The 16,086-nt window shown below is 38.8% G+C and overlaps 1 protein-coding gene and 1 pseudogene across 1 annotated transcript in view; one reads left to right on the top strand and one right to left on the bottom strand.

The window, feature by feature from the left end:
- Positions 1 to 16,086, top strand: part of STK3 (serine/threonine kinase 3) — a 359,556-nt gene that overhangs the window by 170,538 nt on the left and 172,932 nt on the right. The gene's annotated exons all lie outside the window — the stretch shown is intronic.
- LOC105739671 lies at positions 2,823 to 3,407 on the bottom strand (annotated as a pseudogene).

Genomic DNA, 16,086 nt, shown 5'->3' with positions numbered 1-16,086 from the left:
ATTGAATGAGGTAATTCATGTTTCCTTGGGGAATGCCCCACAGAGTTAATTGGTATTATTATCATTGTTGTTCTGTTTTTTACTATTTTGGAGGTGCTTTGGAATCATAGAAGGAATGTATGGCTTTATTAGGAAGGGTTGTATTAGGGAAAGCATAAAAAAATAGGTAATGTACTAAAAACATATTGAAAGATGAATAATTAGACAGTGCCTCATGGCCAAAGGTAAGCCATGCTGAGAAGAAGTTGTACTTTATTTTGTAAGTAATAGGGGAAAGATTGGGGTTTGAAGTAGGGGTTCAGCAATCTGCATTTGAACAAGCCTACCAAGAAATTCTGATGCATGGTAAAATTTAAGAACAATTGTTATATGTACATATTTATATAGATGAGAACTATTGTTACATGTACATGTTTATACAGATTAAAAATGTACAGATGTTTTAAATAATATTACTTTTAATTCTGTGTGTTTTTTTACTTAATAATGTAGTCTAGCAAGTTTCTGATCAGTAAACTCAATTTTCTCCTACATGTATTGTAAAATTAGAAATATTTCCTGCTAGAAAATAGTTGTCTTCAGATTAAGTTAGTGACCAAAAGTATTCTTTATCCACTTGAAAAGAGGTAGCATAACTTGATGATTAAGATCATGGGCTTTGGAGCTAGACTGCCTGGGTTCCATTTTCAACTCTGTCCTTTATTTGCTGAGTATTTGAGGGCAAGTTATTTAACCTTTCTATCCCTCAGTTTTCTCATATATAAAATGGAGAAATACTTCCTCATAGGGTTTTGGTGAGGATTAAAAGAAATAATTTTTGTAAAGCTACTTAGTACATTGCCCCATACATAATAAGTGCTATATAGAGAAAATGTAATAGTAACAACAACAATTACAACATATGATAACATGAATGTATCAAAAGTTATATAAGTAAAGCATTTAACAATAGTGCTGAGATAGCCTAAGCACAGCATGCTTATTGCTTAAAAAGTCCTAGTTAAAAGGCCATATACATATGCCTGAACTTTGGGGCCTCATTTTACCCTTTTCTGGCTGTAATATTATAGAAGGGTATGCCTCTTCCTTCTTGTTTTTTTTTTTTTTCTCCTACCCATCACTTATTTCCTCTCTGCTATGGAACTTTACGGGCTCACGTGCTCCTTGATTTAGGAGACAAACAATTCTCCTTTGGGAGAATGAAAAAACAGTGAAAACAACTTGGGGATATTGGATATGAATTATCTCAAAATAGTATAGAAAACGCATGCCTGTAGTCCCAGCTACTTGGGAGGCTGAGGTGGGAGGATCGCTTGAACCCAGGAAGCGGAGGTTCCAGTGAACTGCTTTTATATGTGGCTCTGAAAGAAAGGGGTAAGACAGCAGTAGAGAATTGTTCTCTACTGCTGTCTTACCCCTTTCTTTCAGAGCCACATATAAAAAGACTAATGGATACTTGCTGCTTCCATTTGCCCACTTGCCTCTCATTTACCCCTGAACAGACTTTGGCTGTGTCTTTCCTACCACTCTACTGAAATTATTGACACCTTTACTCGTATTTGGCATTGGTAACCATTTTCTGTTTGTTAAATCTCTTACCTTTTTTGATTTCTAGGATATCACCATTCCCTGGCTTTCCTCCAGCTTTTATCTCTGTCTTGAATTCTAGACTTATTTCTAATAACCTGCTTATATAATTTTCTTTTCTTCTTTTTTTTTTTTGAGACAGAGTCTCGCTCTGTCGCCCAGGCTGGAGTGCAGTGGCGCAATCTCGGCTCACTGCAAGCTCCGCCTCCGGGGTTCACGCCATTTTCCTGCCTCAGCCTCTCCGAGTAGCTGGGACTACAGGCGCCCGCCACCACGCCCGGCTAATTTTTTGTATTTTTAGTAGAGACGGGGTTTCACCGTGGTCTCGATCTCCTGACCTCGTGATCCACTCGCCTCGGCCTCCCAAAGTGCTGGGATTACAAGCGTGAGCCACCAAGCCCGGCTATAATTTTCTTTTCTTTACTATTTTGAGAGAATTCAAATCCAATATCTCCAAGTTGTTTTCACTGTTTTTTCATCAGACTTGTTTCTCCGTTTATATTTGAACCAACTACATATTTGAAGCAACTGGTTAGATGGTGGTGCCATTAACCAAGAGTATCCTCCATCTGTCCAATCTTTCGCCTTTATTTTTTATTTTATTTTCAGACAGGGTCTCACTCTGTCACCCAGGCTGGAGTGCAGTGGCACGATCTCCACTCAGTGGAACCTCCGCTTCCTGGGTTCAAGTGATCCTCCCACCTCAGCCTCCCAAGTAGCTGGGACTACAGGCATGCACCACCACCCCTGGTTAATTTTTGTATATATATATATTTTTTTTTCTTTTAGAGACAGGGTTTCACCATGTTGCCCAGGCTGATCTCAAACTCCTGGACTCAAGTGATCCGCCTACCTTGTCCTCCCAAAGTGCTGGCATTACAGGCCACTGTCCTGGCCCAATCTTCTGCCTTTAATCAGTCACCAGGTCCTGTTGATGTTTCTTTCCTTCCTTCCTGGCCAGCTCCACTGCCACTGAGCTGATTCAAGTTTTCATTATTCACTAGTTCCCATCTCTGTAACTTTCTTAATATCTCTCAAGTAATATCCGCTTCTCTTCATCCACATTTTTATTTTTCCTTCCAGATTTTTTTAATACTCCACATCACCAAATATTTTATTTGGAATCGAGATTAAAAGAACATTTGACAGTTGTGAATGTATGTTTATTCTGAAACTTCTAGCTAGTTGTACAGCTAACCCTTGACAACTTACCAGATTAATTTTACTTTATTTCTTCAGTCCTGGGGTTTTTTGATGACTTCAAGTTTGGGATCTTCAAATTTGAAGTTAGGGAATGTATTCATGTCTGCTTTACTGTACACTTGCTTGAGCTTAAAAAGCTTCCTCTCTGGCTCCTGCTGGTACTCTGGATCAGTATCAACAGATCCTCCAGATGTCTGTCACTTAGATTTGTATTCTCTAACCTTGTACGTAAAGAGTTTCTGTACAGGTTCAAGTTCCTTATTAAACGCCACTGCTGTAACACCAATGTTCCTCCGCAAATGGACTGAGACTGCTGACCGAAAGACAGAGGAGAACCTGAAGAGCCTTTGGAGAATCGTGCTGATTCTATGTTACTTGCACTCAGTCCTGAGCTGCCAAAGCCACCACTGCCGCCATCATTCTACCTTCTTCTGGATCAGTACCAACCGATTTAATAATCTGCAGTCTCAATCTCCTTTCTAAAGTAAACTTCATGTTGCTGCTAGATTGATCATCTTAAATGAAACACAGCTCATATTACTCTCTTACTTAAGATCCTCCCCATTAATAGCCAAATTTTTAAGGGTGTCATGTAAGGCCTTGGGCTCTGCATACATCTTTATTCATGTGATATTTCCTTTCCTTTAGCCATACTATCATTTGTAGGTAGCGTTAGGTTTACCTCTGCCCTCTTCTCAAGTGTTACTTTGTGCCTGCATTTTCTCCCATCTTTTTTCTACACATTCTGTCTTGGGAACTTTTCTTCTGGGCTTCCTTTGCATCCTGTGTACCCCAAGATCATAGAAGTTGTCATTTTCTATTATAGTTTATATGACTTCTCTACCACATTATGAATTTATTGATAGCAGCATGTGCAATTTTTATTTTGTGTCTTCAGTATCTAATACTATGCTTTATGACATACTAATTATTAAATAATGATTAATACATTTATATACAAATTTGGGGTACATAATTTTCATTTGCATTTTTTAATAACTGGGAAGGTTGAGGTGGACATATCTATATTTAATAAACCTTGAAGGAAAGAATATTATCTCTCTCTTATCAGTGAACAGCTTGAGTGCTACCATGTGTTCAGCCGTGGGTGAGGCACTACATGAATGAAATCAAAATACGAGGGAAGGACTGGTGTTATAAATTGCTTTTTCTTTGACAAAACATTATTCAAAATAGTTCATTTTATACTCATAATGCATATATTTTTAGTGCAGTTTAGTTTTAGGAAAACAAAACAGATCATTTAGGTTAACATCTAAAATGTTAATTTTGAACTTTACTGACTATAGTATGGCACATGTCCAATAGAATCTGTTAAAAATTTTCCTCTGGGTCAGATCTAAGTTGAGAAGAATGAGGTAACTTTAATGTGAACCTAGATTGTAATGCAGTCTTTCTCTCCAGTGAATTGCCAAATTCACAATTCCATTTGTATCTGGAATTGGGGAAGCTGAGTTTAATATGGATGTTTGCCAAGTTAGCAAATCTTGGCAAGATAGTCTTATTCTCTGTGCTTAATTATATAGTTTTCTTATAAAGTTTTTCACATGTTCATTTGTAGGTATCTATTATTCTCTTAAGGTGAGTTCACATGGTTGCCAATCTCTCATTTATACTTTATTCTTTTGGTAGTTAATCATTTACTGTCAAGCTTTCTATCTTTCTTAGAAGACTACATTTTTATTTTTACATTTTTATATATTACCACTAGTGATCCAGTTTTGTCTCTTTTCGAGGTTTATGGATTTTGAGCAGTACAAGTGTAAATCCCTCAGAAAGGCCTTGGTATATTAATTTATTTCATATTTATTGAGTGCCTGCTCAGACACTGTTTTAGGCACTCATACATAGCAGTGAATGAAACAAAGTTCCAATCTCTTAGGTCCCTATTTGTAGTGGGGAGAGACAATAAATTACACACAAAAAACCTGGTGCGGTGGCCCACGCCTGTAATCCCAGCACTTTGGGAGACTGAGGTGGGTGGCTCACCCAAAGTCAGGAGTTCAATACCAGCCTGACCAACATAGTGAAACCCATTCTCTATTAAAAATACAAAAATTAGGTGGGTATAGTGGCACACACCTGTAGTCCCAGCTACTTTGGAGGCTGAGGCAGGAGAATTGCTTGAACCCAGGAGGCGGAGGTTGCAGTGAGCCGAGGTTGTGCCACTGCCCTCTAGCCTGGGAGACAGAATGAGACACTGTCTCGGGAAAAAAACACAAAGAAAATGAAAACTGTAACATATCAGGTACTGATAACTGCTATGAAGAAAAAGCAGGATAAGAGGGATACAGAATGACAGATACGTTTGTGATATTATATGGAGGATGGTCAAGAAAAGCCTGTCTAATAAGGTGACTTATAGTAGAGATGTAAAGGAGTTAAGTAAATGAGCAATGCAGATTTCTGGGGAAAGAATGTTCTAGTCCGAGGAAACTGATGTGTGACTGTGTTTGATATTTTAGATACAGTAAGGAGGTTTAAGTGGCTGGAGCTGGATAAGATGGTGAAAGAAGTAGGAGATGAGATCAGAGGGATGTCAGGGGACCAGATCACTTAGAGCCTTCATAAACCACGGCAGGACCTTTAACTTTTACCCTGAGTGAAACAGGAAACCATTGCAGGGTTTTGAGCAGAGGAATGGTATGGTCTGATATGTGATTTAAAGGGCTCATTCTTCACTGAGAAGGGATTGTAGCAGGACAAGAATGGAAGCCAGGTGAATAGTGAGGAGGTTACTTCTTCAGTAGTCCAGGTAAGAGATAATGGTGGCTTGAACCAGGGTAATAAAGGTAAAGTTGTTGAGATGTGGCCAGATTCTGCCTATTTGTATTTTCTGATTATCTAAATGTGAAATGTAAATGAAAGTCAGCATTTTTGGCCTAGGTTTTTGGCTCAGATATCTCGAATGATGAAGATAAGAAATGATGTTAAACATATTTATAGTTAATGTGTTTTAATAAAAACAAGAAATATTTTCTATATGTCAGGTTTATCTCTTAAAACGTTCTGCTTTGGCATCTCTCATAACTAGAAAATCTCATCTTCATACTGTTTCTTTCTTTATTATTATTATTATTATTTTTTTTTTGAGATAGTCCCTCCCAGGCTGGAGTACAGTGGTGCCATTAGGGTTCACTGTAGCCCTGATCTCCCAGGCTCAAGTGATTCTCCCACCTTGGCCTCCCAAGTAGCTGCAACTGCAGGCATGTGCCACCACCCCTGCTAATTTTTAAATTTTTTTTGTGGAGATGGGGTCTCATTGTGTTGCCCAGGCTGGTCTCGAACACATGGGCTCAAGCAGTCCTCTCGCCTTAGCCTCCCAAAGTGCTGGGATTACAGGCATGAGCCACTATGCCCAGCCGTGCTGATTCTTAATACTTAACATTTTATTCTCTCAGTACGTGCTGTTTGTTTGGTGCTTGGTCCTGAACTCTTTTTAAAATGTGGTTTATATTGTTATTCAAATATAGTGAAACTAACAGGTCAGGAGACAACTGCCATTGAAAAGATTGATACAGTTTCTAAGTGGAGAGGGCATGGCACCTCAGACAGGGTGGCATATATGCCATGCCACATAGTGCTCATAGGGAAGCACCAGGGTTGTTTAGGAGGCAGAAATAGCTAGGGAAATCATGGGGGAGAGCCTTTATCATGATTTTAATGAGAAGGAACAGGTGAGGCAGGGTAAGGAGGCTTAGAATTGGCTGGTTTTAATAATGTCGGCATATCCACATATAAGAGCAGCCCCCAAGTTGTTTGATACCTGGCCCTGGCATGATTATTAGAACAGGGGACTATTCTAATAATCTTCCTTTCCAGTTTTTGTCTTTGTTTCCTCCCTCGCATTTATTTTCATATCAGTAGCCACAAAGGGGAATCTTGATGGTATGACTTTACCTAGATCCCTCTAGATTAGTAAACTTTTGGCTGTGTTCTAAAGTAGAACTTTTAGAGTTCTAAAGTAGAGCTTTAGGGTTCCCCATATTTGATTTGAAGTTCACTTGATTATATGAACTAATGTTTGTGAGAGGAAGGAAGGTGGGTGTGTGGGGCCTCCAGTTTTTTTCATGCCCCTTTCAATTATTGTGGGTTTAAGAAAGTATTCTGTACTAGGGTTCCATGTATAAGTTCATTTGGAAAGTAGATTTCACTGCTCAAAAGTTGGTAAACTCTTGTAAATAACTGTCAAGTTTCATTATTATAGCATGATTATTTTTTTCTTCTGTGTCTAGGGTAATGGGCCTACCAGCTGAGCCTATCATACTAAAGAGATTAGTCTAATTTTGTGTATGAAGTATTTGAGTCTTTTCTGAGTCAAATAATTTAGCCAAAGTCACAAATCTCTTACTGGGGGAAAAGAGAATTGGTATAATCTGTGTCTAAAAATCCATCAAGTTACCCTAAAAAACTATCACTGTACAAATTCCTCACTTGGCCTTCACTCTTGCTGTCCCATCCAGGTTTCCAGCCTTCTCTCAACATCCCCCTATATAGACAATTTTTCCTGCTAAACAAGATGATTTAACATTTTCCAAACCTGTCGCCTTGGTCTACTTTATTCCTTTACCTTCATCACTGTCTTCCATTTGTAGGCACATTCCTTTTTTTTTTTTTTTGGAGTGGGGAGGGGAGTGGAGACAGGATCTTCCTCTATTGCCTGGGATAGAGTGCAGTGGTGTAATCATAGCTCACTGCTGTCTTGAACTCCTGGCCTCAAGCTTTTCTTCTGCCTCAGCCTCCTGACTAGCTGGGAGCATAGGCACATACCACTAGGACTGGCTAATTTTTAAAATTTTGCTTTTGTAGAGATAGTGTTGTGCCCAGGCTAGTTTCTAACTCTTGGCCTCAAGTGATCCTCCTACCTCTGCCTCCCAAAATGCTGGGATTACAAGTGTGAGCCACCATGCCTGCCTGTGTATTCCTTTAACTTAGCAAGTGTTTATGAAACACCTGCTTTGTGTTGGGCACTCTGCTGGACTCTCGAATGTAGGGATAAATAAAATTCTTTCTGCTTCAGGGAACCCTCAGGGTAAGGAAAGCCAAAAGTCTAGCATGAGTAATCTACAGAGTCTTTTAAGAGTACTTCACATCAGATGTGTCTAGTAACATTGTGTGGCCAGACCAAGTGGTTGGGAACAATGGTAAGAGATGAGCCTGGAAAATTGAAAAGAGAGGAAGGAGGCCATGAGCGAAGGATTGTGGAGAGCTTGTATAAACTGGAAAAATCAGGGGCAAGTTCTGTCTTAGAATTTCCAGAAATTCTAATTCTGTCAGTAGTAGGTATCTTTAGTTTTATGTAGAGTTGTTGCATTACTGGACTGTGTTTTAAACAGATATAAAACAGATACTGAAGGAGAAACTAGAGACAGGAAATTAGTTACATGTTTGTTGTAGTATTCTGCTGAGCTGTTTGCTTAGTGCCTGAATTTTAACAACCACAAATATTTGTAGTATCAAATTATCTTATATATTTTCTCATTTGATGTTAAAACAATAGTGTGCTGGCACAATTAGATATCCACATGTATAAAAATGAAATTAGACTCCTACCTCATACCATATAAAAATGTTAATTCAAAATGCACCAAAGACCTAAATTTAGCAGCTAAATCTGTAAAATTTTTAGTAGGAAATATAGATGTAACTCGTAGGCTTTGATATGTGTGTGTTAGCTTGTTTTTGCATTGCTATAAATAAATACCTGAAGCAGGGTAATTTATAAAGAAAAGAGGTTTAATTGGCCCACAGTTCTACAGGTCATACAAACGTGGTGCCAGCATCTGCTTGGCTTCTGGTGAGGCCTCAGGAAGCTTTTACTTCCTGAGGCAGTGGGGGCATGAGTATGTCACATGGTGATAGCAGGAGCAAGAGAAAGAGGAGTCGTCTCAGGCTCTTTTAAATAACCACACCTTTTTTTTTTTTTTCTTTTTTTAGTGCAGTGGCATGATCTCGGCTCACTGCAACCTCCACCTCCTGGGTTCAAGCAATTTTTCTGTCTCAGCCTCCCAAGTAGCTGGGATTACAGGCACATGCCACCACACGTGGCTAATTTTTATATTTTTAGTAGAGACAGGGTTTCACCATGTTGGCCAGGCTGGTCTTGAACTCCTGACCTCAAGTGATCCACCTGTCTCGGTCTCCCAAAGTGCTGGGATTATAGGCACGTGCCGCTGTGCCCGGCTAATTTTTGTATTTTTAGTAGAGACGGGGTTTTACCATGTTGGCCAGGCTGGTCTCGAACCCCTGAGTTCAAGTGATCCGCTGGGCTCGGCCTCCCAAAGTGTTGGGATTACAGGTGTGAGCCACTGCGCCCGGCCTATGATGACTCTTAAGACTTGAGTCCAAGCCACGTAGCCATTAGAGGTGGCATGGAATGTTTTTCCAGGTATGAAGTGGGGACAGAATTTTTTTCTCTCTTCTCAATCTTTTCTCTCTATATTCTGTACTCTTAAATTGTTTTATTCAACAAACATTATCTTTTGCATACTAAGCATTGCACCTGGAACTGAGGATACAGAAAGCAGTGTGGAGCTAGAATCACTTACCAAAATTCTGAAGTTTCTAGTTTGGGAGGCTGTTTGGTTGGTGATTAAAGAGAGTGATGACTCCAAGAGGAGGAAGATTGGTGAGATCAAGAAAATTTCTTATTTCCCCATGCAGACTTGCATGTAGTCTTCCTTTGTTCCTAGAGGCTGTTCGAAAGAATACCTTATCCTTATTGTCTCTACTTTATTAAAATACATTTACATTCTTTTAAACTTCTTTTAAATTGTTTCTTCATATTTGCCAGAGATCACTTATTATCAAATCCGATGGCCTCATCTCAGTCCCCTTCTTACCCCTGACCTCCTAAAGCAGGGCCTTTTTTCTGTAAAGGGCCAGATAGTAAATATTCTAGTCTTTACAAGTCATATGGTCTCTGTTGCAGTCGTTCATCTCTTCCATTATAATGTGAAAGTAGCCATATAGACAGCACATAAGTGAATAAGTGTGGCTGTGTTCCCATAAAACTTTATTTACCAAAACAGTAAGCTGGTTAGATTTGGCATGTGGGCCAAAGTTTTCCTGATCCCTGCTCTGAAACATTTGATTGTCTTTCTATCTTTTTTGGGAAGGGAGGGAAGAGAGTGTTTCTTTCTTCAGTGATACTTTTCCCCCTTTTCTCATTGAATGGCACCTTTTCCTGTATAGTCAGTTTTTCATGTGATTCTATCTACAGCTATTTTCTTGCTTTATACTCAGGCTTCTGTTAAGGCTTCTAGGCTGCAGATTCTTTCCCCACTTCTAACAGGAAATAACTAAGGTGGAGAGTTCACTCCTGCTGCTGCCTTTATGGCTGCCTCCTTTTTCCCCACCTCCTTTTATCAGGGGACCATCTTGGGGGCAGGGTGAGGGGCAGCCTCTGTAATAAAGGGAAGAGAAAAGAGAGTCATTACCATGACCTGGTAGATGGTTCTGAACCACTGTTTTCAGGGTTATAGTAGGGTAGATTGCTTCCTCATGTTTGCTATCATAAGCCCCCCACTTCAGCATCCTGTGCAGGCCTGTATACCTAAAAAGTACCCTTAAGTGTATCAGTGTAGCATTCTGAGCTGCTGTGGATGTTTTTTTCTGTGGTGGTTGTCTGTTGTCAGTTAGGACAAACACTTCTTTTTCTTCCTCACAACTTTAAAATAGGGAAGAAAGAAAATCTCCTTGCCTCAAATTATCCCTTTTCCATTCTGCCTGAAATTTTGCCAAATAGATTCATTTCAATTTTTAAGCCAAACACACTTGGGAGGTTTAAGCACAGATGAGAGAGTAACTGTTCATCCTGGCATCATTATGAAAAGGCTTAATCAGTTTGCCTTTTCCCTTGTTAAACTGAGATAGACTCAGTGGAAGTTTTAATAGGTGGGAGCAAGGGAAGAAAGGTCAGAGAGAAACATGGCACTTTGGGCTTTTTCTGGGAGTGGAGCCAGCAGTGAGAGCTGGGGTTTTTGGGCTTGTAGAGGTGGGACTGGGAGAGGGAAAAGGGAAGTGGGAGGATGCCCAAGACAAATGTCAGTTTTGAAAATGTGCCTGCTTTCCAGATCTTTGCTCTTGTTTTCTGCCTTTCTTGATCTTTACTACAATGATGAGTGTGTGTGTGTGTGTGTGTGTGTGTGTGTGTGTGTATGTGCGTGTTGTCGGAGAGAGGGTACAGTGGAAGTGGAATAAAGGAGAAACCAGAGGTAATTTGTCAGTGATCCTCAAATAGCAGTAAGGCTCGCAGCTTAAGCTCTTTCTTTGAAGATACACTGCTACCTAATGACAAGGCCACGACCATTTAGCTGGCTTTCTTTTTTTGTTATGTTTCTCTGTGGTGTTACATATAAGAAGTAACTGCTGATTCACACTCAGCAGTCTTCTCTGGAGGTTTTTATTTTAATTACCCATCTTTCGATCCTTCTCATTTTCTTGGGTTTAAAATTCAACTGGACTTCATCCTCAGGCCATTTAACTTATTTTTCCTCCTGTTTTCCGGCTTGTCAGTATCCTCAGGCATTCACTTTACTCCTCTATCTAGCCAAGACTCTACTCTGTCACTTGAACCACTTTCTTTTTTTTTCTTTTTTGAGACAGAGTTCCGCTCTTGTTGCCCAGGCTTGAGTGCAGTGGTACGATCTCAACTCACTGCAACCTCCACCTCCCAGGTTCAAGTGATCCTCCTGCCTCAGCTTCCCAAGTAGCTGGGATTACAGGTGTCTGCCACCACGCCTGGCTAATTTTTTGTATTTTTAGTAGAGATGGGGTTTCACCATGTTGCCCAGGCTGGTCTGGAACTCCTGACCTCAAGCGATCCACCCGCCTTGGTCTCCCAAAGTTCTGGGATTACAGGCATGAGCCACCGCACCCGGCTGAACCACATTCTTTTAACTCCTTTTTTTCCTTCTCTTTTTTGCTGTATCTTCCTAACAATGCACCAATACTAGACTAATCCCATAGTCATAATTATAGTAGCTATTATTTATTGTCTACTATCTGACCAACTCTCTGATAAAGTTTTACATAACTCTAAGACAACTCTAAAAGGAGTAGATATTATTATTGGCACACTCTATGTAACTATCATTATTATAACTCTAGATAACAACCCAAGACATAGCTACACTGATAGAGCTAGGTTATCACTCAGACTTACAGAACCTCAAAGGTTTTTACCTTTCCCATTTTGCTGTGTTCCTCGTAACCAGGCTGCTTAACTGCAATTATGTAACTGTGAAGACTGATGCCCCCAAAAGATTGATCTCTAATCTGAAATGGACTGTTGGCAATCCTTTCACATGTTCCCCTACGCCTACCACCTCAGTCTCTTCTGGGTCTGTTGCAAAATTTCTTTATCCCATTTCTCCTTGGTCTTGTCAGACTTGCTTTCTGGTCCAAAGAAAAACTGGAGACTATTAGCAGTTCACTGTTTCTGTCCCTCCATCTAACTTAATGTATTGGTCTGTTCCTGCTGCTATAACAAAATGCTAAAGACTGGGTGATTTAAACAACAAAAGTTCATTTTCTTAGTTCTGGAGTCTGGACTACCAAGATCAAGGTGTTGGCAGGTCTGGTTTCTTCTGAGGTCTCCCTCTGGCTTGCAGATGGCTGCCTTTTCTGTGTGTTCTCACATGGCCTTTGGGTTTTTGTTTTTGTTTGAGGCAGGGTCTTGCTCTGTCTCCCAGGCTACAATGTCATGGCGTGATCACAGCTCACTGAAGCCGCGGCCTCCTGAGCTCAAAGGATCTTCCCACCTCAGCCTTCTGAGTAGCTGGGACTGCAGGTGCACACCACCATGCCTGGCTAATTTTTGTATATTTTGTAGAGACGGGCTGTCGCTATGTTGCCCAGGCTGGTCTCAAACTCCTGGGCTCCAGTGATCTGCCTGCCTTGGCCTCTCAAAGTGTGGGATTACAGGCGTAAGCTACCGTGCCCAGCCCTGGCCTTTGGTTTTGAATGTACACATTCCTAATGTCTCTTCTTCTTCTTATAAGGACACAAGTCATATTGGATTAGAGCCCCACCTTTATGACCTCATTTAACCTTAATACCTCTTTAAAAGCCCAATCTGCAAATACAATAACATGGAGCATTAGGGCTTTGACATAAAATTTGGTAGTGGTTGTGGTAGGGGGACAGGACACAATTCAGTCCATAACAGTCAATATCTGTACTTTTCCTTCCCTCCTTTATCTCTTTTTTCCCCCTCTCTTTCTTCCTTTCTTCCTTCCCTTTATTTTTTCTTCCTTTGTTTCTTTTTCTCCTCCTTCTCATTTCATTCTTCCCTCCCTCACAATATGCTCCATGTAGAGGAAGAGGGTTCCTGCTCTGCTGAAGTCCAATCTCTTAACTGTATTCTGTATCCCATTCTTTCTTTTTCTTGTATTTTGGAGCATTACTTCATCATTTGTTCACTCTCCCATTTATTTTCTTCATTTTCTTCTACATGGGTTTTCTTTTATTGGTATGTAAATATACTACTTCTCAGTCATTATTACTACTACCGTTGTGTTCTATTATGCATATTAGTACCACGTAATTGATTATTATAAGATGTAACAATCTAAATGCTATAGAAGTAATCCTTCTGATTTTAAAAAGGGAAATAGTACAGGTTTTTGCAATTTCAGAGCAATTTCTTAGTTTGATAGAATGTTTCTACCTTAATGTTAAGCTAAAAATATACTAAAACTATTGTAATAAAAGTTTAACACATTAGGATAGATGAACACATAATTTCCATCTACTTCTGAGATATAGGAATGTGTTGATTACTTTAAATGTAGCAATTGTAGGGAATTCTCTGCCAAGTTATAGAAATCTATGTATTAATATACTTCTTGAACTAGGTCCTCGATAATTTGATTTTTTACAGACCCTTGAGTTTACCATGATGAATTGTCATTGCAATACTTATTTGCACTTACTATACCAAACTTCAGTTGTGCTATATCATTAAAATTTGTTACTTTTAGATTGCTTTGGGAAGCTGTATATTATAGTGTAGCTGTAGGAAATTTACATACAATGAATGAATGGCAATATAATACACATTCTTATGTTTATTTATAAGCCATAACTAATCCTATTTAGTATTTGGTTTATTGTATTCAGTGACTAATAGAATCAGGTAAAGTAAACCAAAAAATCCAATTTTTTTTTTTTGGAGATGGAGTCTCGTACTGTCACCCAGGCTGGAGTGCAGTGGCGCAATCTCAGCTCACTGCAACATCTACCTCCCCGGTTCAAGTGATTCTCCTGCCTCACGAATAGCTGGGAACACAGGCATGCACCACCACACCCAGCTAATTTCTTTTAGTAGAGACAGGGTTTTACCGTGTTGGCCGGGCTGGTCTTGAACTCCTGACCTCAAGTGATCCACCCTCCTCGGCCTCCCAAAGTACTGGGATTACAGGTGTTAGCCACCATGCCCAGTGTCTGATTTTTTTTTTTTTTTTATGTAGAATTTTTCATTTGACAGTCTTTTTTTTCTCAGTCACAGATATATTTTAATTTTAGTTGCAACAAGAAGGTTTTTCTCATGTGTCCACAATCTGTATCATCTGGCCATGTGGAGCGTCTTATGTAAGCAATTACCACTGATTCTGGGACTAGCTATATAGATACGTTGCTTTATTCAGGGTCATAGTATTAAAAAAAACAACACTCTGAGCTTCCACCTTAAGAACATACAGACAGCTGGGTTGTTGGGTGGGGAGAGTGCCATTCAACTGAATCAATGTAATGCACCATATTAACACACTAAAGAAGAAAAGTCACATAATGTAGAAAAAAAAATCTGACGCAATTCAGCACCCATTTACGGTATTGAATGATCTCAGAATAATAGGAATAAAGATAACTTCTTCAATTTGATGAAGCATACCTATAAAAACCTTTCAGCTAACATCATAATTAATGGTAAAAGACTGAATGTTTTCCCCTAATATTGGGCCAACAGGAATGATGTTCACTCTCACCACTCTTACTCAGCACAGTACTGGGAGTTCTTGCCAGCTCAAAAAGGCAAGAAGTGGAAGGAAAAGGCATACAGATTGGAAAGGTAGAAATGAAACCATCTCCTTTTGTAGATGATATGATTTTCTACGTAGAAAATACCAATAAATAAACTCATAGAATTAATGAGTAAGCGCAACAAGGTTTCAAGATGCAAGATAAATATATAAAAATCAGTTGTTTTTCTATGTACATTAACAATGAATTCATGGACATTAAAGTTAAAAATGCAATACCATTTACAATTGCTTAAAAAACAAAAATATATTTAGAAACTTTACTACTCTTTTTGTCTTTTTTGTCATTTTGGAAGAGGTTTGTCAATTTCTTGTGTGTGTTTTTTAAAATAGCTGTTTGTTACATTGATATTTTTAACTTTTTTCATATTTTAAATTGTATTGATTTCTACTCTTTATTATTTTCTTTCTTCTTGTCTTGCATTTATTTTTGTTCTTCTTTGTCTAGGCTCTTCAAGTAGGAGCATGTGTCCTACAAATTTTAATAGGATTTTTTGTATTTTCATTTTTATTCGGTTTAGTGTATTTTTTTTAATTTCCCTTGAGACATCGTCTTTGACATGTAGATTATTTGAAAGCGTGTTCTTTAGTTTTCAAGTGCTTGATTTTCCTATCATGTCTCTGTTATTGATTTCTAGTGTGATTCCATTGTGCTTGGAGACTCTACTCTGTTCAGTTCTTTAAAATTTGTTGATGTATGTTTTATGCCTCAGTATATGTTCTCTCTTGGTATATGGTCCGTGATTACTTGAAAGTAATAAGTACTCTGCCGTTGTTGAGGTGGGGTATTCTATAAATTTTGTTGATGGTGTTGTTGATTTCTGTATCCTTGCTGATTTTCTATTATGTCTCTTGTTGTTAGAGGATATTGACGTTTCTAATCATAATGGTGAATTTATCTATTTCTCCTTTCAAGTTTTAGTTTTTGCTTCATATATTTTATAGCTTGTTGGTTGGTGCATACACATTAGTGCTTGTTATGTTTTCTTGGTGAATTATGTCTCATCACTACGTAATGTCCCTCTCTGTCTCTGGTAATTTTCTTTGCCGAAGTCTCCTTTATCTGTTATTAATATAGCCACTTCTGCTTTCCTTTGATTATTGTTTACATGTTATATTTTTTCCATCATTTTTCTTTCAACATGCCTGTATTTTTATATTCTAAGTTTCTTATATACTACATATAATTGAGTTACATTTTAAAATCTACTTTTTCAGTTTTTGCCTTTTA

The sequence above is a fragment of the Nomascus leucogenys genome, chromosome 16 (assembly GCF_006542625.1).
Source record: "Nomascus leucogenys isolate Asia chromosome 16, Asia_NLE_v1, whole genome shotgun sequence".
Lineage (NCBI taxonomy): Eukaryota > Metazoa > Chordata > Mammalia > Primates > Hylobatidae > Nomascus > Nomascus leucogenys.
The sequence above is the reverse complement of the archived record's forward strand: the minus strand, read 5'-3'. Positions and strand labels throughout refer to the sequence as shown.